Source organism: Sylvia atricapilla, chromosome 6 (genome assembly GCF_009819655.1).
Source record: "Sylvia atricapilla isolate bSylAtr1 chromosome 6, bSylAtr1.pri, whole genome shotgun sequence".
Taxonomy (NCBI): Eukaryota; Metazoa; Chordata; class Aves; order Passeriformes; family Sylviidae; genus Sylvia; species Sylvia atricapilla.
The window spans coordinates 62,167,132-62,189,856 of NC_089145.1; positions in this window are offsets into that span (position 1 = coordinate 62,167,132).

Genomic DNA, 22,725 nt, shown 5'->3' on the forward strand with positions numbered 1-22,725 from the left:
TGCAAAATTTTATAAAAGACAATTTGAGGAGGTAAGTGAACCTGCCAGAATCTCACATATTTTTTTTTAATTTAAAAATGTGAAAGTAGCTGCCAAAAATTCACTGGGAGTAAATTTTTTTGTTGCCAGGACCATAGCGTTCTGAAAATAAAACGTTTTGGGAGTAATGATTTATTTACAACTATCTCACTGTTTCATCTCAGTCTCATAATACGAGCTATTGAGTCACAGCCTGAAGGTAGCAAATGGGGAATGATGGACTTATGAGTGTGGCAAGCAAGGGTTTTGAACCTCTCACCAAGTTTCTTCTGCCTTCAAGCCTTGTTATGATTAAAGGTTAATGTGTCTTGATAGCTAGAACACATAAAACCTATTCAAATCACTGGTGTATATATCCTTCTGGATAACCTGCTCAGAATGCTTGACACCTAATTATGTGCTAAAATAAGAGTGAGATGGAATTGCAGAAAGTGTACAGAAGAAAATGATCCCATCTGCCTCACAACAGGCCAAACTGAAGAATTGAAAGTAGTGCCTAAACCATGGCCAAACGCCCCCCAAGCATTTTCCTCATAAACAATATTTTTTCTTAAGGCACTGTAAGTCTCAGTTATTTATACTATTTCCATTAATACACTTCTTACTCTTGTTTTTTTTTCTTTTTCAAAAGATAAAAAGGGAGTTTTAATCCAAACATTATGGCTGCTCTAAAAAAATCCCAATTTAGGAGTCTGAAGGCTTTTGCAGTATACAGATATTTCAAGCTGCTTATGAGATTAAGCAAAAGAATTTCCAGTGGTTTTGATGGGAAAGCTGGGACAACAGAATTGCTTTTGTCTCTAGTGTGATGTCAAATTTCTGCCTCTAATTAGCATTACTTAGAGAAGTAGTAGTTTCATCATCTTAAAACCAAAGATGTACTTTTCCTGAACTGTACTGCATATGGTAACTAAACACTGTCAATATTCACACTCTGGGAAAGCACAGTACTCAAAATATTTGTTCATATTACTTATTTCTTCAAATAAAACATAATCAGATTTCATGCTATTCACAAATGCTTTAGCATAATTTTTGAAGAACGTTCAGAACAGTTGGTTCCCAACGAACTTTTTTATATTCACTGCCTAGCAGTAGGACTGACACAAGGTTGTGTGCTGTGCACACACACACAGAATTTCTACAATAATGACAAAGTGGGAAAATCAAGACTTTAATTAAAACACTTTAATTTCTTACCTGGTTTAGGGAGGGGTTTTTTTTTGTCTGTGTGTTTTCTTACAAAGAATGAATTAAACACGCATGGAAATTGTGTGACGTCATTTAAGGAAAACATATGAGAAATGGAAAAAAAATAATAATGAACATGTTTTTCTCATCATTAATTATACTTTCACTTAAAGGAAACAAACTTGAAAGTGCAGCTTCTAAAAGTAATATTTACAATCCCTTGGTTTTTTGCCTCACATATTTTTCCTCAGAAGCACAGCATTTGAATTTTTTTCAAAAACAATCAAATTAAGTATTTTTTTTTGTAAGGCAAAACCATAGAATCATTTAATTTCAATACTGTGTTCAGTAAAACCATGTTACCCAAGCTGTACTACAGTGCAAATACAGTACTTCAGTTTATTGATTTATTGAAGCAATTGTATTTTCGACTCATCTCTGGTGGTGTTTCAAAGGTTGCGTATATTATAGATTAAAAAAATAATTCATCTTCCAAAGCTCAGTTTCAACCTATGGGCTCCAGTCACAGCAGCTATCAAAAGAGCAGAAGGTTTTGATGTGTTATATCCATAATCTCAAGTGACAAACCTGCCCCACGTGCTGAAATTTCTCCTTAGGGCAGATACAAAAAATATAGATAAACACCTTACCGACTGCCATAAAATGATTTCTGGGATTCTTTATTGCAACTCGTTTCTAAAACCACATGCATTTAAAAATAGTTGTGATTCTTCCAAGTAGCTCCTCAAAGTGGGAGTCGTCAGATCCTTTCAATCTGGCAATTTTATGGAGAAATATTGTTTACCATCAAATTCTTGCCTCTCAGTGCAGACTGTTTGCCAGTTTCTGATTAAATGTTTTTCTCACATTCCCTACTAAAAACTGACCCTTCAAAACAAAGAGGCATTATTACACAATTTTCTAAAGAGATCAGGATTTTGCATTAAAAACAAAATATTCCTATTATTAATAAGTTTATTCTATTTTAATGCACATAAGGATAACTGTCTTCTGAAGGACAATAATCGTGACTGAGTTTTTTTATTTTGATTTTGGGTTTATTCTTCTGATCTGTCATTGTATTATAGTGTTGCCACAATTTGCAGTAAAAAAACCTTGACAATTCTAAAAAGAGATTATCAAATACTTCAAAAATATAAACAATCTTCAGGATGTTTTTAAAGAGCTTATTCCCAAGGAAAAAAAAATATTTTTCAAGTTTTTTTTCCCTTGAATTTTACAGATATCAAGTTCAGAAAAAGAGTGAAAGCCATGTGGTGGATAACAAACTTTGCTGTTCCAATTTCAAATTTTAAATATAAAGTTGTGGGACAAACAATAAATAAAATGGGTTTATATTGTTAAAAAGTGTACACTTCTTAAAATAATATCATCTGTTCACAAACAAGTATCAAGCATGTTAAGACCCAGATTGTCAGATAAGCTGTTCTTTTGAGCTATTCACCCTACTCTTTTTCCTACAGCATCAAAAAATGAGCAGCTTTTCTTAGGATGAAATCAGCATGAATTCTGCCAGATAATCCAGTAGAAGTATTGTTTCAATTCTTCTTAATATAAACTCAGGAGGTATGTAAATATATTTTAAATTTTAATTCTTCAACAGTGCGCATTCATTATCAGAATTTCACTCGAATCAATTTTTTTGTTACTGAATTTAAAGATATGACAAAACCTCCTGGGTGCCTTTCCCACTCCATTTCTGAGCATAGCTTCCATTAAGATTAATGGCTGTTTTGTATCTAATGGGAATATATATCTTAAGAAAGAGGCTGATGTAGAAGCAAAAATTTTAGTGGAAACGATGAACAATAGAGGTCATGATTACAATAATTGTAGAATGAGATTTAACAAGATTCTGTGAAGGAAATGTTCCTGCCTTTAAACAAAAAGGCCATATGTTGACACTAATCATATTGAGTAGACCTGCTGAAGTTGATATTCCAAAGATTTCATTGGGGACCATTTTCCAGACTAAGACTCCTCTTACTCAGTATAGGCTCCGCTGTATTATTCTCAGTTGCTCAGTGAGGCTGGGATTCCTCAGTGTTGGATAGCTGAGTGGGCATGGAAATTCCCAGGAGCAAAGACCAAAAGCATCAGGTTAACGTGAAAGATCTGACCAGAAATTTTTGTGGCTAGTTCGAGTTTTACAGTGCAGGTGATCTGAATAATACAATGATATAAACCCCAAACATGATACAATTATGTGAATCAGAAATCGATTTTGCCATTAAAATGTTCTTAAATCGTGAGAATATTTATGCCTACATATATTCCAGAACAGTATTCTCCTGGGCTTTGCCAGCGACATGAAAACATTTTGAGGATTAATTCAAATAATTTGTCCTCAGAACGAAAGCCCAGTACGAGGTCATTGGGTCAGATGCAGTACCCAGCATATCATCTGTAGCTTAACTATTTTTAAAAGGCAGAACCCTAGAAATAAAAAAGTATATTCTAAATATTTTCATTTCTTGAAGTTGGAAGAACTTTTCCTGTTTTCAACCTCACTTTTTAATCCTGAAGGCATTTCTTCAGTGTGTATACATTTATGCTAATCATATACTACAGCCATGGGTTCCTCTATCAATATGAAATGTTTTGTACTTGCTGTTTTTGTGCATCTTGTATTGTTATGTGCAATATACAAAATAATGTGTCTAACTATGCCATTTATGCTTTTGAAAGAAAAAGCAAATTACTTACTGAAGAGAATGGCATTTGCATGCATGTGTGTCAGCTTTCAAGCCATTTCCCTCTACAAAATATTGCTTTCTACACTTAGAAAATGCATCCATCCATCAGTTACAAACCATTTCAAAGCACTTTATGAATCTACAGAGCAAAATGTACTTATCTTACATTGGCAGTGTCCCAGCTGTTACAAAATTGCTATTGTCCTAATACTTACAAGGCAATTTTAGCATCAGTTAATAATTTTACAGGATAGATAACTTCTAAAGCATTATAAAATGACAGACATTAAACAATAGCAACTTAGCATTTTTTGAAACAGTTCATGACAGCTTAAAAACTAAAGTGATTTTAATGTATAGTCTATGCAGTTTTAGTTTCTCATTGACAATTCCTTTAGAAGATAAAAATGTGAAAAATCCTTTTAAATAGTGGGTGAAAGAATAAAACAAATTTATCTTTAAAAGATATTCAGTAAAAATCTCAATTAGGAATAATGTCTCAAATCTTCCTGTACAGATAGTAGGTGACAAGAATTAGAATTTATTTAGGCAGAAAAAAAAAAAAATGATGGTATCATTTAATGGTAGGGTACCACAAAATAAAAAAGGTATATCTATTCATTAAGTTTAATACAAAAAGGAAAATACAGTGAGCAGCATTTTATATAAATCAGTATGCATTATTTCTTAAAAAAACCCCTGTTTTCTATCAATCTTAGTTTAAGAGCTTCAGTTAAAGGCAAATTCTAGTTAAATTGTTACCTTTTATCTTTTCTAAGTAGCCATTATGGTCAAATGTTCACTTTTTGGTTAGACATTTATAATTTACCTAATGTACAGTACAATCCGCGATAGGAAAAAAAAAAAGATTTAATGATGTGTAAAGTGTAAACTGTTCTAAACAAATTAAATTAATTTATATTGGAGGTATTACTTTGGTAGTAACTCAAAGGAGCCTTTTAAGTGCAACTAATGTACATCCCAGTGGCCCTTTTTTGTCCATGTACTTATTAAGTTAAACCAATTGTACCTCTTGCTGTCATACAGCACAGGTAATTGACCACCTCATCAAACCACAGCAAAAAGAATCCCTTAGTGCCTAATTACTGCATTCTTCTGTACTATTGAACACTTTAAAGCAACATTAATGTATTATGCCATGTGCATCATTACCCAATGGTAATAGAAGGGCCTTGTGCAGGAGGAAGGAGTTCTGATGGCAGTACCAGTGTTTTAAAAATTCTGTCCACTTAACTTTCAAAACACACAGTACCTTGAGGACTAGTTCAAACATTTATCCAAAGTGAATATCTCAATTAATATTGCAGTTCTGCTTTCCTCAATGGAATTCTAGAAGTCTGCAAAGTACAGGACCAAACTTAGGGCTCACCAAAGGAAATGGTTGAAGTGGATACTCCAACCAAGAAGCAAACAGCCTGATGTGTCACTATCCATTAATCCTCAGATGTTTTACCTAATGGAACATTATTTAAAACTTCTTGAATAGGAGTAAGGCCTGGAGAAGTGTGTCCAAATGTGATGGGAGAAAGTGGAGTGTCTTTTCAGATAATCCAAGAGTGTGGAGGCACGTGTCACTTTACCCACATGCAGCAAGGTTTTATCTTTCAAAATCATCCTTGCTCCTGTGGATGAGCACACCCTTGGGATTTACTCTCGCAAACAGTCCTGTAGGAGCAAACATGGAACTGAGCACCGGCAGGAGCTCCTAATTTTACTGAAGTGGGCTGGAGACAAGGATCTCCGGAAGAGGTTGTGCCTATAGAAAGGACAGTTTTTCAATAAGCATCTTTGTGAAAGATTACATGTCATCACCCAAATTCCTTAATAGTCACTCACTCTAAAAGAATCTCTTCCTTTGATGCAGCCGGCTCATGTCATGAATTCTGGCAGCACAAGATTGCACTTATGGCTACAGCTCATCTTTGTGATTGTCAGGAGACTGAGACCTCAGAAACTTCAGCTCTGGGGGAAAAAATATCTGTAACTACAATCTCCCACTTTCTTTTCCATTTCCTGTAGAGGTTCTTGAGACCCAGTTGCTACTTTAAGGTTATATAAAACTTTTAAACCTGACCATTTTTCGAGGGTGTGTATTTACAGAGGTATCACCTCATTTTGAAATAAAATAACGTGCAGAAACATGTTCATAACAATTTACTGCCATAACAATTTCCTATTTTCCAGATTACTATAGATTGATTACATCCAGATTACATCATCCAGTGATACCACAGGGGGGTAAATAAAAACTGGTGACAATAACCAAAATTTAACTGCTGTATTTTTTTTAGGAAGAATCACTTTCTCCCCAACAATTCTCTACCAATATGTAGCTGTTTGTATTTTGAGTTACTGCCAAACCCTGTGATTTTAATAACCAGTTATCTAAGAACAGGGAACATAGGAACCCCCAGCAAAGAGCTATGAACTGCTTTCAGCCCCAGATGTTCTGACATTCCTCAGTCCCTACTTTAGAGTCACCAGAAAAAAAAACCTCTGAAAGGCTCCACAAGACTTCAAATTGTTCATCCTCTCTCCAGACTACTTAAAAGGAACAAGAAATACTTTTGAGGATAAGACACTTTCTAAAAGTCCCCTTCTATTTCCTGTCACTTCTTCACCTGGGTAGAGTGGCCTCAGTGTTGCTTCAGAGAAGATCTAATTTTTTCAGACACCTACTTCCTTCTGTGTAGGGATTTTCTAAGAGGCTTTTAGTCTGATTGTGCTGAAACCATTCTGACCGTACAAATAAAATAAGTTAAAATTTTTCCTGGCTGAATACATTTTCAAAACAGGTGAAGTAAGCTGGCTTTTTTCCCTAGAAAATATAAAAATTAAAAAGTTAGGTGACTTTTTAGTTCTTATCTTTTTTCTTTTCTCTCTAGTTTCAACTATTTCTATAACAGATTCTACATTAATAACTACCATCTGACTCATGGCTTCAGGTAATATTCAGGATGCATTACTCACCAGTAGCCTGGTAATTTCTGCATTTCCATCACAGAATATTTATTCCGTCCTGTATATATGCTATATCTCAACATTTATTCTTGGCAGAAAGCATCAATAGTTAATTGGTCCATACTTAGTATCTCACACAGAAACAGTGACATTTTGAAAAATGTAAATTGTAGAGAAAAGGTGTTGATAAAATATATTCTAGAAATAGCAAACAAATTGATATGTGCTCCAGCCAACCATTTCTAGCTCCTGAAAATGACTCTTTTATAGAAGTTAAAGCTTTTTTTTTTAATGTTCTCTTATAATAAGAAAGAATTAATATCTCTACTATACAATGCACAGGACATATTACATTGCTACTGTTGGTTTGTTTTTTTTAATATTTCCAGCATTTCAAGCAAAAGAAATACTGGCACTATCTCTTCTCTGCAAAAGTGAACTCCTTTAATTCTAGCAAGAGAAACAGCCCTTCATGAAGCCACCAAGCAGGCAGGTAAAGGCAAAGGGTGGAAAGCAGAATTATGTGGCTACAGAAGGGGAAATGGACTAACTTGCAATATTTTCAGTTCAAAATTCTAAATGAGCAGTTGAAATCCATTTTTAAGTACCTTTATCCCTATTGTTAAATGGTTGCAAAGATCAGAAATCTGATCACCAAGTAAAAATCTGCTTGTGCACTATGAAAAAAAACCCATAATTTTTATGGATTCTTATCTTAATATATATATTAATATATAAGATCTTAATAATATCTTAATATATACATGGATACATTTAAAATGACAAAATATTCTAATATCTAATTAGAAAGGTTGTTAGATTGTCTTTAGTGTTTGGGGACATTTCTTAAGGTTTTATATGCACATTTATCTGCATGTTTATATGTATAAATTAACATTTTTGGTTATGAAATATTTTCTAGTCAGCTATATGCATTCTAGTACCTGTTTAGAATAAGGTACGTAACTTGACATTCAGCACAGTTGGATAGAGGAAGAAAATGTTAAAGTCTCATCTATGATTTGAAAATTTTAGCTTCTTTAAAATGCTTTCCCTTTAGTGTTAACAATTCAGGCATTATAAACCTAAAAGTCAAGTACCAAAAATTCAATTTTTTGTCCTAACTGAAATTTTCTTATAAAACACACTACTTCTTTTTTCTATAAATAGGAATGGGCTGGTTGCTTTTTACTGAAGGACATTTACTGGAAATTCTTTTCATATTTCTTTGTTGTACAACTTGTATACCATAAAAATTTAATAGAGATGAGCTGGATTCTATGAAGATAATCATAGCCAGTCCCACTATATTAATTACAGAATGAAGGCAATATACTTATTTAACAGCTTTATTCTGAGCATTGGCAATTGCATTCTGAGGCTACACTTCTCTGTTTAGGTTTCAGTCAGGTTTTTTTCTATGTTTGTATTTATATAAAGGAAACTTGTAGCAGACAGTGCTCAGTTTCAAAGTGATCTCAATTTCACAGGAAAATCCATGGTGTTCAATGTAAAAAAAAACCCAAAAAAACCCCAAAAAACGAAAACCCAAAACCAAACAAGCCCCATCATGTTTCTGTTCTATTACAAAATACTGCAGAAGTTCCTTTGTATATTGGTCATGACTTGCTGATGTGTTCCTCCCTTTTCCAGTGTTATAAATCCTTTTTGGTGGTGTTTTTTAGGAGTACCTTACAGGACCTTCTGTTCCTTTGACTTCCTTTCTGCTGGTCCTTCCAAGCAACTCTGTGTTTTCTATGGGTAAATTCTATATGTAAATACAGTTAGAACATTTCATATCACATTCTTCTAAGACTAAATAGGTAAATATTCACAAAAAGATGAAGTCTCATGACAGTTCAAAATCTGCCAGACCTCTGCTTATCCTGTCAGGACCAAAACCAATGGTTTTCTCTTTAATTTTGGTTTAAACTGGGATGTTAAGAAAAAAAAAAATTATTTGGGTTTTTTTTTTTTTGCCTCCTGACAATCTGATTTTCAAGGACAAGGGCCAGCTATGTGCAATCTGAATGTGTACATTAATAAAATGGGGGGGGGAAAATCACAGAATTATTTAATGTTTTGGGTTTGAAAGGACATCAAAAATCATCTACTTCCAAGCCAGTGCCATCAGCAAGGACACTTTTCACTAGACCACACTGCTAAAAGCTCCAGCCAACCCGGCCTTGAACACTTCCAGGGAGGAGGCATCCAAATGTTATCCACATGATTCACCATAAAATACATACTGCAGAAGTGTATAAATCACACCTACAGTGACTGAGGGTTTGGGGGAATTTTTTTTTCAATTTTCTTCACATCTCTTTTTAATTGGAATCTTTGGTTTAGACTCACGTAAAAAGATTCCCTGCAACTGGCAAACTTCTGTTTTCTGTTCCAAGGTACAGTGAACTTCCAACAGTGTGAATGGTGCCAGATGAGCAGTCAGATGGCCAGGAAAAGGCTGATGACTTGTACTGTGGCTGGATGGTCCTGGAAGCCCCATACATGAGACACCACAGGTCACTCTCACTGCTTCCCACAGCCAAAAGTAGTTATTTGGACACTGGAGTATTACCACTGTGAGGTTTTTTTCCCATTCAGTCAACAAAAAACAAAAGAACCCTTTTCAAAACATTTTAATGTCTGTGCAACTAGAGAAGTAAAATATAAATAAAATTTTATCACGAGATATTATGTCAAGTCAAAATATTTATATTCAGAAAAATAAAACTTATGATGAACACAGTGATTCTTTGGAAGAGCAGCTTACAAAGGTTGATTTGGGGTTTATACAGTCAAGTAAAGACTTTGGCCTCATCTTGCTTGCCAACTGAGTAGAAATCTAGATGAATGGCTTAAAAGAAGGGTTTGGCTTTTGCTAGATGTCTCAAAGCTACACAGAAAGTTGTTTCCTGGAGGTTTCCCAAGCTGGAAAAGACTAAGCCTTTTATGGACATCCTATTATCAAAGAGGCATTTATGAATAGTCATCAATACAAACTAGAAAGAGAAAATGCCAATTACAAAGTCACAGCCTCATGAAGGCTGGAAAAGACTTCGAAGAAGACTGAGCCCAGCTTTTGAGCAAACCCCACCACAGTGCCACTCCCAGTCATTTATTGAACACTTCCAGGCATGATGACTCCACCATCTCCCTGGATGGTCTGTGCCAATGCTTACACACCCTTCCAGTGGAGAAATTCTTCCCAGTGTCAAACCTGAACCTCCCCTAGAGCTGCTTGAGGCCACTCCCTCTGTCTTATCTCTGTCTGGGAGAAGAGGCAACTTCCACCTCACTGCAGCCTCCTTTTGGGCAGCTGTAGACACCAAAAGGTCTCTCCTGAGCCTCCTTTTCTCTGGGCTGAGCAGCCCCAGCCACTCCTGCTGTGACACACTCTCCAGACCCTTCAGCAGCTCTGTTGTCCCTCTCTGGACACTGTCTCAGTGTCTTTTGTGTCTTGAGGGGTCCAGAACTGGACACAGGGTTTGAGGAGTGACCTCAGCAGTGCTGGGTGACAGTCAGGGGACAGTCCCTGCCCTGCTCCTGCTGCCACAGGCCAGGGTCCCAGTGCCCTTCCTGAGCATGTGGGCACAATTACGAACTACACAAGAATTCAGCATCCTAAATATCAGAGATTTAAAAAGTCTGTACCTTCAGTAAATGAAACTTGGTTAGGTTTTTTTCCCTTTACTCATTTAACAAGACGCTGCTCTTTCACTTTGGATAACTGAATAAACTCCTCATATTTGCAAGGAGAATGGCAGATTGCAGATATCCTGTCCGTGCCATCCACCTTCTCCTTCATCAAAAAACCACTGCACATTGGTGACATTGACTCTTGAGGCCTTGAGGAGGCCCAGCACAACTGGATAAGGAACGAGCTGCCCACAGGAAAGGATGAATTAGCTGGGTATTTGCTGACCTCACAGAGGTGCAGGAGTAGACAACATCCCTAAAACAGGATCATTGAGAGGATACCTCCAGTCAGTGATATAATTCCAAGAGTCAAATTGTCAAAGACAAAAGTCCCACTTGGGAACTCCAGCTTTATCTGCATCCAATGGGTCTTCTCGTGGTTCCACCCCGAAATGCGGCATGAGTGAAAATGCCTCAAAGAAATCCCCCTAGAGAAGTATGAATTCTGAATCTCCCTCCTCAGAAAAAACAGCAAACAAACAAATGAAACCGAGCAACAATAAGAAAATACCGCAGTTAAAACATTCTGCTTAGTTTTTATAGGAATTGAAAGAGATTCAAAGCAAGAAAGAAGTGTTCTACAAGTGGCCAAGGAGTCTTTGCAAAGTAATGAGCTCTACAGATTTTAGCTTGTAAAAGGTGCTGGGAAACATGTAATCTTAGGCCTGTGTTTTATGCTGAATGCCCTTTTCTTCTGAGAATAAATTACAAAAATAGCAAACAAGCAAGTAAGAAACACAAAGCATTCCTTGGGGCCAAGAAGAACTCAACTATCTGATAAATCAACATAAGAGACTTACAGATTTATAAAACAGTTTCCTGAAATTGGTTTTTTTTTTTGCAATTCTATACATTTGTAAAGAATTTTGTGGCTTTAAAATTTGACTTTGCTTTCTTTCTTTTGTTTTAATAACAAAACAGAAAAAAAATTTAATAATAATAATAATAATAATTTAAAAAAAAAAAAAAAAAAACCACCACCATACCACGGAAAGAGGGGGAAGAAACCTTGAAACTTGCGGCATTTATTTTCTATCTCCATGCAACTTGAACTGCCATGTTGACCAACTCAGCCTAACCCAAGCCCATTCTTTCCAGAGGAAACAGGGTGCACAGAAAGGCCCTTGGGCTCTCTGCAGCCAGCGTGGCAAACACTGACAGTCAATACTATGCAATACATAACAGATAATTATGAGCTGAGTGTCCAAATTATAATCAGTTTGACAAATGTCCACAAGTGTCTTCGGTCTATTTTATATTTTCACTAAGACAAGGCAATCATACAAGCAGACAATTCCATCAGGGAAGCTTGTTAGCTGCTTAGTCTGTTAAACCCTGGTTGCCATAGCATCTAGAGTTGAAAAAGCTGCAGATTGGCATGAAAAAGCATGTCGACAATTGCCCTGTCACAGCATGCAAGCCAGGTCTGCTCAAAGGCAGCACACTACAAGTTTTCTTTCCCAGTTTGCACTACCCCATGCTGTTTAATAATATCCATTTACTGGTATTGGGATTGATCTAGTGCAGTGTAAAATCCGCATCTACTGAGATTTCGCTTTTTTTCACGTGGGGGAGATTCTTTTGCAAACAACCACAGAACAATTAATTTATAAAGGCGGCATTGTGAAAAAAAATGTAGGAGGCATATCTGATTTAGCAGAGAAACAATCTAAAATCTTAATGATCAGATCTTTAGCAAGCCAATCAGTTCGACAAAGTTTTTTTAAAAAAAATAAGTAAATTGTTCAGAGGTTTTCAAGGAATTTTTTAGGGTGTTTCATCAGGCATCATAATACAAGACTTTGCATTTGGGTTTTTTTGCTATCAAAACAACTTAACACTTATTATGGCTATACTTTCTTTTAATTATATGCTTTGTATAATTAGATAAATTATATATGCCAAAATTAACAAGAATTCAGTTCATAAATAGCATATTATAGTCCAATAGGAATTAGTGTAAGCAACTGAATACCAATAGAGCATTTTTTTCAGAAGAAACTTATTGTGTAATTTTAACATTAATAGCAAAGATTATCAGTAACTTCAAAGAACCTGCCCCTTGAAAATGAGTATTTTGGTAACAGGTTCACATTTACTCTTGATTATGGATCACTACTTAATAAAAAAGTTCTTTAATGATCTTCATCAAAATTTTAGAGTTAAAATATTTTCTTAAAAAAACAGCACATAACTAGTGGGCTTTACACTCGTGTATCCTCTCAAAAGTTTACACTTGGTTTATTCACTTTCCCTTCCATTATCGCCTTCTAATCTGTTCTGTCACTTCATTTTACTTTTCCTTCAATGCCACAACTGAAGAAAATCTTGAAAACTACATACCCAGGAGCACAATTAAAATGGCAAACCGAAGAGGATTCTTGCATGGATCTCTTCCCACATTTTCCAGTAGTTCTTTTTCTTTTTTCTTTTTTTTTTTTCCCCACTTTTTAATCAATCAATATCAGACATGTTTTACTACAACTCTCGCTATCAGTTGTTTTACTGTATTCATTTCAGGTCTAGATACAGAATTAGAGAAAACCACGGGAAAAGTTAAACCTTTCAGTAAAATTATTAGTCCATTGCACTGTTCATTAGAGGTAAATCTTTTCAGAGGTAAGTTTCTAATTCACGTTTATGATCCCAATGACGGAAAACATCATTAAAACTTTTTAAAACATTTTAGTTGAAATTTTACTTGAAACGGCCATGTGACTTGTGGAAGCAACAAATCTTCAGTTAATAACATATTTTATCTTAATTTTCTTTTGCATTGAGTATTTAATATCTGTCATATTTACATTTTCTTTTCCTTTATTCTTGTACTGAGTTTGCAACTTAACTTGAAAATATGAAATGTGACTGGATTTTTGCACAGGTTGAGTTCAGAGAAGATTCTTTTTTCTCTGAAATCTATTTGTGTGTATTTATAGTTCTTGCTTTTTTTAATACTGAGAATATTTCTGTCTACATTTTACTGGGAATTTTTAAACATCTTAAAATACTGCTAAATGGATAGTTTCCCAGATGATACCACAGGTTACAAGATGCTATCATTCAGAAAAATTCGTTGTAGCTTATTTTTGTTTTTTTGACTGATTAAATACTATTTGTCAAAGCAATTATGCATTTACCTGCTTCAAACCAAACTAAAAAATTTTTAGAAAAACGGCAGATTTTTTTTTAAGACTGGATAAAGGATAAAATTATCAGCTAAATAAAGACAGTCCATCGTATAAATAAATCAGCAGCAGAATGTAGCTTAGCACACAGATAAAGTTTCTGGCACTTCACATTCTCCTTACAACGTTTCTCCTAATTAAAATAAAGAATTTCAGGGTTATTTTTCGAGTAGAAAAAAAACCCTGTGATTCTTTTGGAAATTCTCAGAAGAAAGGCGGAATGCACCTGTGAGGAGCAGCATTATATCACTATATATATTATATTATTATATTATATTGTTATATATATTATATCATTCTATATATCAGAGTTCAGAGGCGAGGCCCAGGGGTTTTCTCCTGGTGATTTTTGAGTGAGCCTATGAAAAGACCTAATCCTGGCTGAGCAGAGGGGAGCCCAGGCAGAGGAAGGCTGGAGGCAGCTGCCTCCCTTGGCCCTGCTGGTGACCCAGAGGAGCCCTGTGAGCGCTCCAGGGACGTGGTGGCCCCGCTGTCCCCACCACCCCAGGGTGCCTGAGAGCCTCCAGGCCACCAGGGCACCGAGGGCAGCACTGCTCCCCTCCAGAGTGAGCCTTTTCTGCAGATCCTCGGGCTGTGGGAGGAAATCTCCTTTGCCCCCTGAACATCCTCCCTTGGGCCATGTCCTTCCATCCAGCAGCCTCTGAAACCCCCTGAAACAGGCACCTGCTGACCTGCAAAAACCCAAATCAGAGCTGCTGAGTTCTGTCTGTTGGCAATGGATTCCTCCCTGTGCCCATCAGGAGAGATGATTTTCGCCTGGGGTCCATTATCCATGAGCTGTTGTACGTGGCTGTGGTAGTGAGCCCACGGCACAGAGGTCACTCTGCTCTGGGCAGCACACAGGAAACGTGTCCTGTGCAAAACTTGGAAATATCCACACATTGGAAGCCCCTGGACCCACTCAGGATCCTTGCTTTATTCTGGGACTGGTGTTTGCCCGTTACTCCTCCTTCCATTCCGTTTCATAAATACACCTTCCATGCTTTTAAATGTAAACAAGATTTTAATGTGCAAAAAAAAAAAAAAAAACCACCCCATTGCCTATTTTTAGTCTAATTTTTCTCTATTAAAATGAGTAGTGACAGATTCTCACTCTGTTAAACAATATACAATTTACACTAAATATTTTCCTTCCTGTTAGGATACTTGTTTAGAAACAGGCTTATACCTTTTTGTCTTTTAATTAAAGCGAAAAGAGGATTAAAATAGAAATTATCACACTTGAACTTCACTGACAGAAAAGAGTGGTTTAAAATAACAGTAAATACAGAGCTTTTACAGTAGATGTGAATGATACTGCAAGTCAAAGAGTTCTTTAAAACTCCCACTGCAAATTTTCTCATAAAACAGATTTTCTTTTTTCTTAAATCTAAACCTTTTCTGCAGTTACTCTGAAGACAAATAGCAAAATAAAATTTGAATAACAGGCCTGTTCCTTCCGAGAAAAAAAAAAAAAAAAGATTGCTCTGTAGTAGCTTATGTTTTTTCTGTTACATTTTGCCTTATTGTAAAATTTTCTTCAGCTGGCTGAAAGGACATTAACTGCTAGATAGGCATCACACTGATGTCTCCATGCTGCAGCTTACAACCGTGAATTTGCTACGATCTGTTTAATCATCAGTGTATTGATTTTCCTCAGCTTTCCTTCATTTTAGCCCCATAGCAGGCTTCTGTAATTTCCTTTGGACAAAGTGTAACCAAACTGTGCTAAGTGATGTTGATTTGCAGGCAAAAGTAAAGGGGTAAATATAAATTAACAAGCTATAAACATTTTACAAGTGGCAAGTCAATAAAAACAGTGTCTGCAGTTCTTTAAAAAAATGATTTGAAGCAGATTGTTAACAAAGGTGTCCAAAGAAGCTGACATGAGTCTGAGAATAATTTTTGCGCTTTGTGATTAAGAATTGATCAGTCTAAAAGCCTCTGATGCAACTGAATCACCCATAAGCTGCTGGACTGAAAAGGCTCAGCAGGGGCTGGTATTTGTTTGTTAAACTCCCATGATTCCAAGTAGATAATTGGTCTGTGAAGTTCATGACAGAATCTGAATTTGCTTTCTTGCTTCCCAGCTGGCTGAGCACTGGGTTTATAGACTTCTGTGTACAAATTTAGCCAGCAGCAAACCTCACATCTTTAATGTAAAAGGTGTTTTGTTGTGTTTTTCAGGTGCTGAGTGGAAGGCCCACACTCCAGAAGCTCATTAAAAGGGCCAAGTTACAGTACAGGTTTATTTCTGTCACAGCGTTTCAGAAACCAGTGACAAGGATTAATACGTTTCTTTGGTACTGGAAAAAGCCTGATATGATCCCCTGTGAATTTGATCATCTGTTTTGTTGCCTGTATACCATTCAATCTCCCATTATATCCTGAAGTTACAGCTGTAAACCAGGGCTGATAAGAATTCAGAAAACACTGCCAGAGCCTGCGGAGAACTAATTGTTTTATTAAGCAGCCTCTTGTTTATTTGCAATTTATTTCATACGTCATTCAGAGAACAAACTCTTCTTTAAAATCATAAAGCACGATAAATCTGCTGTACATTATCCGTGACAGGCACTATATTGTATAAATATGTACAAGTAATGGAGTTAAAAAATCTCTCAAACTGTTACTTCTATTCTGTTGTTGCTTACGAATAGCTATTTTTGAACATTTATGGAATTCCTTCCAAGGCTTTTCATAATTCTGACAGTAAGCTCAGATCTACAGATTGCCTAAAAATTCATCTCCATCTGAAGACAGAGCCTGGGAGTGTAATGGTGTGCTGTGGCCTGATCTGGGGGACGTGTCCCCGGGCAGGAGATTCCCCAGGGGCTGCTCCTCCAGGAGCACAGGTAATCCCACGGGAAGGGCTCTGTGAACACGGAGCTCTCCAGGATGGTGGGCAGCAGACAGGGACATGGGACCGCTTCTGAGAGACACTAGCACTCGTGGCAGAGCTCCTCAGGAGCCCTGAGCCAGCTCACCTGGGCACTGGTGGCTTTAGCATCGCCTCTGCTACCTTTGTGATCAGACCCAGACTCTGCAGAGCATTGCAGGGTGCTGTCTTAAATCACGAGCTAGAACAGATGGGCTTTGCTGCATATTTATGAGCTACCAGTATAATGGGATCATTTCTGGGAGTAGGAGGGAGAAGACTGAAGGTCCACTTTCGTTTACTGAGGATTTAGGTAGGGAACAAATCATGCTGTCCTTACGAGAAAGCTTGCTTCGTGTTCAACCCTAAAGCAGGGCTCACTGTCTTTCCTCACTCATGTGGACTAAAAGTCCTTCATATGGTCTGTTCCACCAGTTCCGTGGGAATACTCTCAAGAAAAAAACACCTAATCACTGATGCTGTGGGCAGAGTTTTGGTGATTTGTCTTGTTGCTGTGATTCATTATGGTGTGTGTGAAAATGTTTCAGTATACCCCAATTCAAAGCCCACACCGTTAGAAGGGTTTAAGGGCTGAACGTAATCAAACAAATAGCTACAAAAGATACGTATTTTACTCTATATATCCAAAATTAGACAATAAGCCCGCATTATTCTTAGGAGTAGTTCTCATTTCCAAAGTGCCACACCAGCGTTTTAGCCCGCCATTGATTGTATATGATTGTCTGTACACAGCTAAACAGACCCTTGTTTGCAGCTGGCAATTTATTGCCCTTCTGCATTACAACAAAGAAACACAAAATGGTAGCCAAAGAGAAAACTGCCAGTCAAAACACTCTTGCTCTCTTATTCACACTGTTGCTTTCTACCTCCACACTCCATTTTTCTCTAACAACAAATTTAACTTATGAATGAGAAAGGTTAAAGAAAAAATATTTAGTTGCCAAAAACATGGCAAAAGTATTATAAAAAGATCTGTTACTGTTAAACACTGTATGTCCTTAGAAAAATGCTAGGAACCACAAGAGTTACACTTTTATCTAAGAGGTAGCATATGTGCCATATAATACATATGTTGCAATCACAGCAACTTATTTTGCATGAACAGCAGCAAACTCTGAAAAAAAAAAAAAATTGTCCAGTGCTCAAATGAAAGCTGTCATCATGTCTTCATTTTAAATATGTATTCAGAGGAAAAGCATTTTTGTGTATTTTTTTCTGGAGGTTGGGTATGGGGTTTTTTGGATGACGACTTATCAGCGTAAAAAGAGAAGGACCTTTATATTTTTCTATTACAGGTTGTTATGAAGAGTGCCATAATGTTAACATTTTGATGCATATATATATATATATAAGCAGTGTTAAAATAATTATTCTTGTTCACATGCTCTTATTTCTTTCTTCCAGCCAACACTTAAAATGAAGGTTTGTGTTTATGTCCTAAGCAATACTAAACGTGGATTCCCTTTAAATATTTTTTACCCAGTGATTAGCAATTTGTACAATCCCTTCATGCACGGAAAGGAAATCTAACAGTGTCCTGGAAGATTCTGGCAATTAGAAGTTGTGCAGCTGAACCCTGAGCATTAAGTATTCGACGCTGCCCCTTGTGCAGGACTGTTCACTGTGGGTTTGTGCCAGACAAAGCAGCTTCAGCCCTGTCCTCACATCAGTCCACCATCCTCTTCATTCTGCCTCTAGTTTACTGCTGCTGTACACTCACATAACAAAGCCAACATCTCCGTCCAAGACTCCTGTCCCTCTTGATCCTGGCCCAATAACTCTCCTCAAAACCAGGGATGGTCTTACAGAAAACAGAACACCAGAACAGTTCAGGGCAACAAACTGGCCAGAGGGCGCAGCAGCAGAAAGCCATCCACAGACCCTGAAAACCTGATCACTGTTTACATACATAAAAGCACGGATTAATCTCCAAAACCTCACACATGCTCAAGCCAGACAGATTTCTCTCCGTATTCCTTCTATTAGAAGGCTGTATCCGGAGCCTTTACGCTGCCAGCAAGGATGGCAGATAGCCCAGCTCCCAGCCTTTGCAGGTTACATTTGCTTCAGACCTCAGACGAGAATGATTGATATCAGCTTTTCAGGGAGCTCTTCCTTTCCAAAAAGCAGAATGGCAGTGATCGTAGAGTTTTAAGATTGGATTTACTAAACAGCATTTTGATTCAAGTTGGTGTACCATACAAATTGAGAGCAGATAAAACTAACAAACACAGAATGTGTCTCTAAGCATTAATTTTATGCGAGATTCTTATAAACTAACACCAAATTACCCTGAGCTACAGCACAAGAATTTTTTTTTCCGAACTAAATGTGGTAGTACACTTTAAAATATATCACTACTCACTCTTAGTCTTATCACTGTGAGCCAAATATTCTAGATCCTCAAAAGGCATGGGGGATACTTGACTTCAAAAAACTGTGCCCTAAATCCTCATGACCTTAAACAGACGGTGTCTTAACAACTGTCTGATAGCTCATAATAAGTTTTGCATTTTAATTCAAAGGCTAACTCACCCACCAAGCACTCTTATGTAGAAAAGAAAATTAAACTCTCTCCTGCCCCGTCTTCAGGACAAAAATAAAAGGCACTAAGTACAGCCACCGTTCTATATTTGAAGGGAATATATAAGAAAATAGGTATTTTATAAATTGTTCTTAAGATTGCATTGTTAATTATGCTCTATTGATTCTCAGTCTTTCCTGGAACTGAAGTGTTGAGTATTTACTTATTTTATTCTGAGTTACACACAGTAAACACTCCACAATATTCCCAAAACTCTAGGTTACCTTTTCGGACCACAACAAAGCAGCATGAACACCTTCTCCAAAGATCCCCATCTCTTTGTTCTCAAACTGGGGAGAGAATAAACAAGATTTCCAAAGGAGGAAATCCATTGGAAAAGTGTGAAAACACAATGCATAGGTAACTCTACCAGAATTTCAAGGAAAAGGAAGAGTATGATACTTCATAGAGAAAGACCTTTCGATTTCCTGGAGGGTGAAACAAAAACAAGAATACAAAGCAAAAAAATTAGAAAACTTTTTTTTTTTTTTTCAAAGGAACTTTCCAAATCCTTCCACTCACAAAAAATAATCAATAACAACCATCAAAAAAACCCACAAAAAAAACTACCCCAAAAAACCAAACAAACCAAAAACCCAAAAAATCAAACAACGACAAAACCAACAAAAAGAACCTAAAAAACCAAAAAAAAATCCCCCAAACCCTCTCCCCAAAAAAACCCAAAAACCACACACACACACAAAACCCAACCAACCAACCAAAAAACCACAAACAAACAAAAAAAACACCCAAATTGACCCTTTTATTAGAGATTTTGAAGGTAAATACACACTGACTTCTGTGACAGCTACCAGACACTGTAACTTCATGTAATGTTCCTCCTGGCTGTTCCCCCAGGCTGCCTCCACAGCCACCACAGTCTCAGTGACACACAGGAGCACAGAGCCAGGAAAAAACCAAACCAAAACAAAAACCCCAAAAAACCAAACAACGACAAAACCAACAAAAAAAACCCCTAAAAAACCCCAAAAACCCCAAAAACAAAAACAAAAAAAACCCAAAAAAAAAAAAACAAAAAACAAAAACAAAATTGACCCTTTTATTAGAGATTTTGAAGGCAAATACACACTGACTGGTGTGACAGCTACCAGACACTGTAACTTCGTGTAATGTTCCTCCTGGCTGTTCCCCCAGGCTGCCTCCACAGCCACCACAGTCTCAGTGACACACAGGAGCACAGAGCCAGGAAAAAACCAAACCAAAACAAAAACCCCAAAAAACCAAACAACGACAAAACCAACAAAAAAACCCCTTAAAAACCCCAAAAACCCCAAAAACAAAAACAAAAAAAACCAAAAAAAAAAAAAAAAAAAAAAAAAAAAACAAAAAAAAAAAAACAAAAAACAAAAAACAAAAAAACAAAAAAAAAAAAAAACCAAATTGACCCTTTTATTAGAGATTTTGAAGGCAAATACACACTGACTTCTGTGACAGCTACCAGACACTGTAACTTCGTGTAATGTTCCTCCTGGCTGTTCCCCCAGGCTGCCTCCACAGCCACCACAGTCTCAGTGACACACAGGAGCACAGAGCCAGGAGGGTGGTGGGAGAATCCCTCTGGGACACAAAACCTCCCTCCTTGACCCTTCACAGCTCCTGAAAGCACGAGCATCACCAAAGTGTTGGCCAAGTGCTGGGAGAGCTCAGCACAGGGGCAATGAGATGAAGAGTCCTCCAGTGAGAGGACACACAGCTGCTCTTCAGCCACAGCTCGGGGTGTGGGATACAATCTCCAGAGCTTTCCCAGAGCCTAGCTGCTGAACCTACCTATTCAAAGCAGGCAGCGCAGCGAGACTGAGGCTTTATTTAAGGCTTAAATATGAAAATGACTGCAATATGCATCATGGACAAGGACTTGGAGAAGAGTAACTCCAATAGATCTGAGTATTTGCACACATACACGTTCTATTCAAAGCATCTGTATGCTATAGAGTGTTATCAGAAGACTAATATATCCCAATCAGACGGGATTTATTTATAGAGAACGCTCTTTTCGCAGTGTTAGATGCCTCATTAACTTGATTCAGCTTGCACACAGCAAAAAATATTCCCTCCCTCTTCAGATTTTTGATATGGAATTATAATTTCTTGTTTCGTTTGTTCAAATCCTTTCGCTGCGAGGACATTTCAGAAATGCTTTATTGCACATGACTTTTTAAAATGCCGAAGTATTCATTCGGACCAAAAGGCTCTCCTTTTGATGATTTCCTCTTAAGAGAGATACAGAGAGGATTGTCCTATTTCTTCTTTTCATTTGCCTCTTCCAGAGACTGTTAATAGCCAACATTTGAGCCTCCTACACAAAAGTTCACGATAGCAAAGTTGGAAGAGTGGGTTATACATCGTGCTATGAACTGATTATGACTTTGGTATGTCACTGCTACTGTCACTATAAAGCTGAGAGAAATTGTACTGTAAGAATTTCATCTAAATGTAAGTACAGTCTTATTCTGGGAGATTGAGGGAATCTATGAGCTTAGAAAAATTGGAGATTTTAGACCCAGCATTTCAAGTTAGTGCAGGGTTTTCCAGGAGCTTCAATCAGAACCTGTCCGGGAGAAGCTGGCAGAAGAGTGGAACTATTTTTTTTTTTTTTTTTTTTTTTTTGGTAGTTTAATATTTTTCTCTTGGTTCCATAAAGCAGAAAGCTCCAAGATCCCTACTTCCCTGGTTTCAGCTCCAAGGTCTGCTCTCATTTCTGATTGTAATTAAAGACAGAGCAAAGAGAGCACATGCAGAAAAATATATGAATGCACAAATGTATTGAAATGAGTGAATTGGAGTCATAAACTCACCCAGCAGACAGGGTCTCTGTCTATTAGAATACAACAGGCATTAGGAGCTAGATATGCTATTTTAAAGAAATGAATAAGCAACGCATTCTTTAGTAGCTGCAGTTCATTTGCAGCTCGATTTTAAAGCACTGGTATCAATTTCCTTCGGTGGATTACTTACCAAACTCTTCTATCTTGAAATCTTTCAGATCAATTCAACCTCCTTTTTTAATATCTCTTGCAAGAAGAACAATGTTTACACATGTTCTAATCACTCCAACTGCAAGCCCCATCCTCTATTCCAAACCATTTTATTTTTTTCAGTATCTGAATATAGAGAATTCTCTTTTAAGATAGGATTATTGGTGTCTTTTTGAGCACCATATTGGGAGGTGAGATGAAAATAATTCTTTCCATCAACAGTAGGTTTGTTGCAATGATGCTTAAAGGAAGATTTCATTCTCAGAGAATCTGTGCAAAACAGCCTTCATTTTATAAAACATGTTAAACATGAAGTGAGTTTTAGAGTCAAGAGCAATCTGAAGACCAGTTGTGTAAAAAAAACCACAGAACTGCTGAATGCTGTGCTTTTGTTGCAAACAGTCAAGATAATTTGGTGGTTTATTAGAAACAA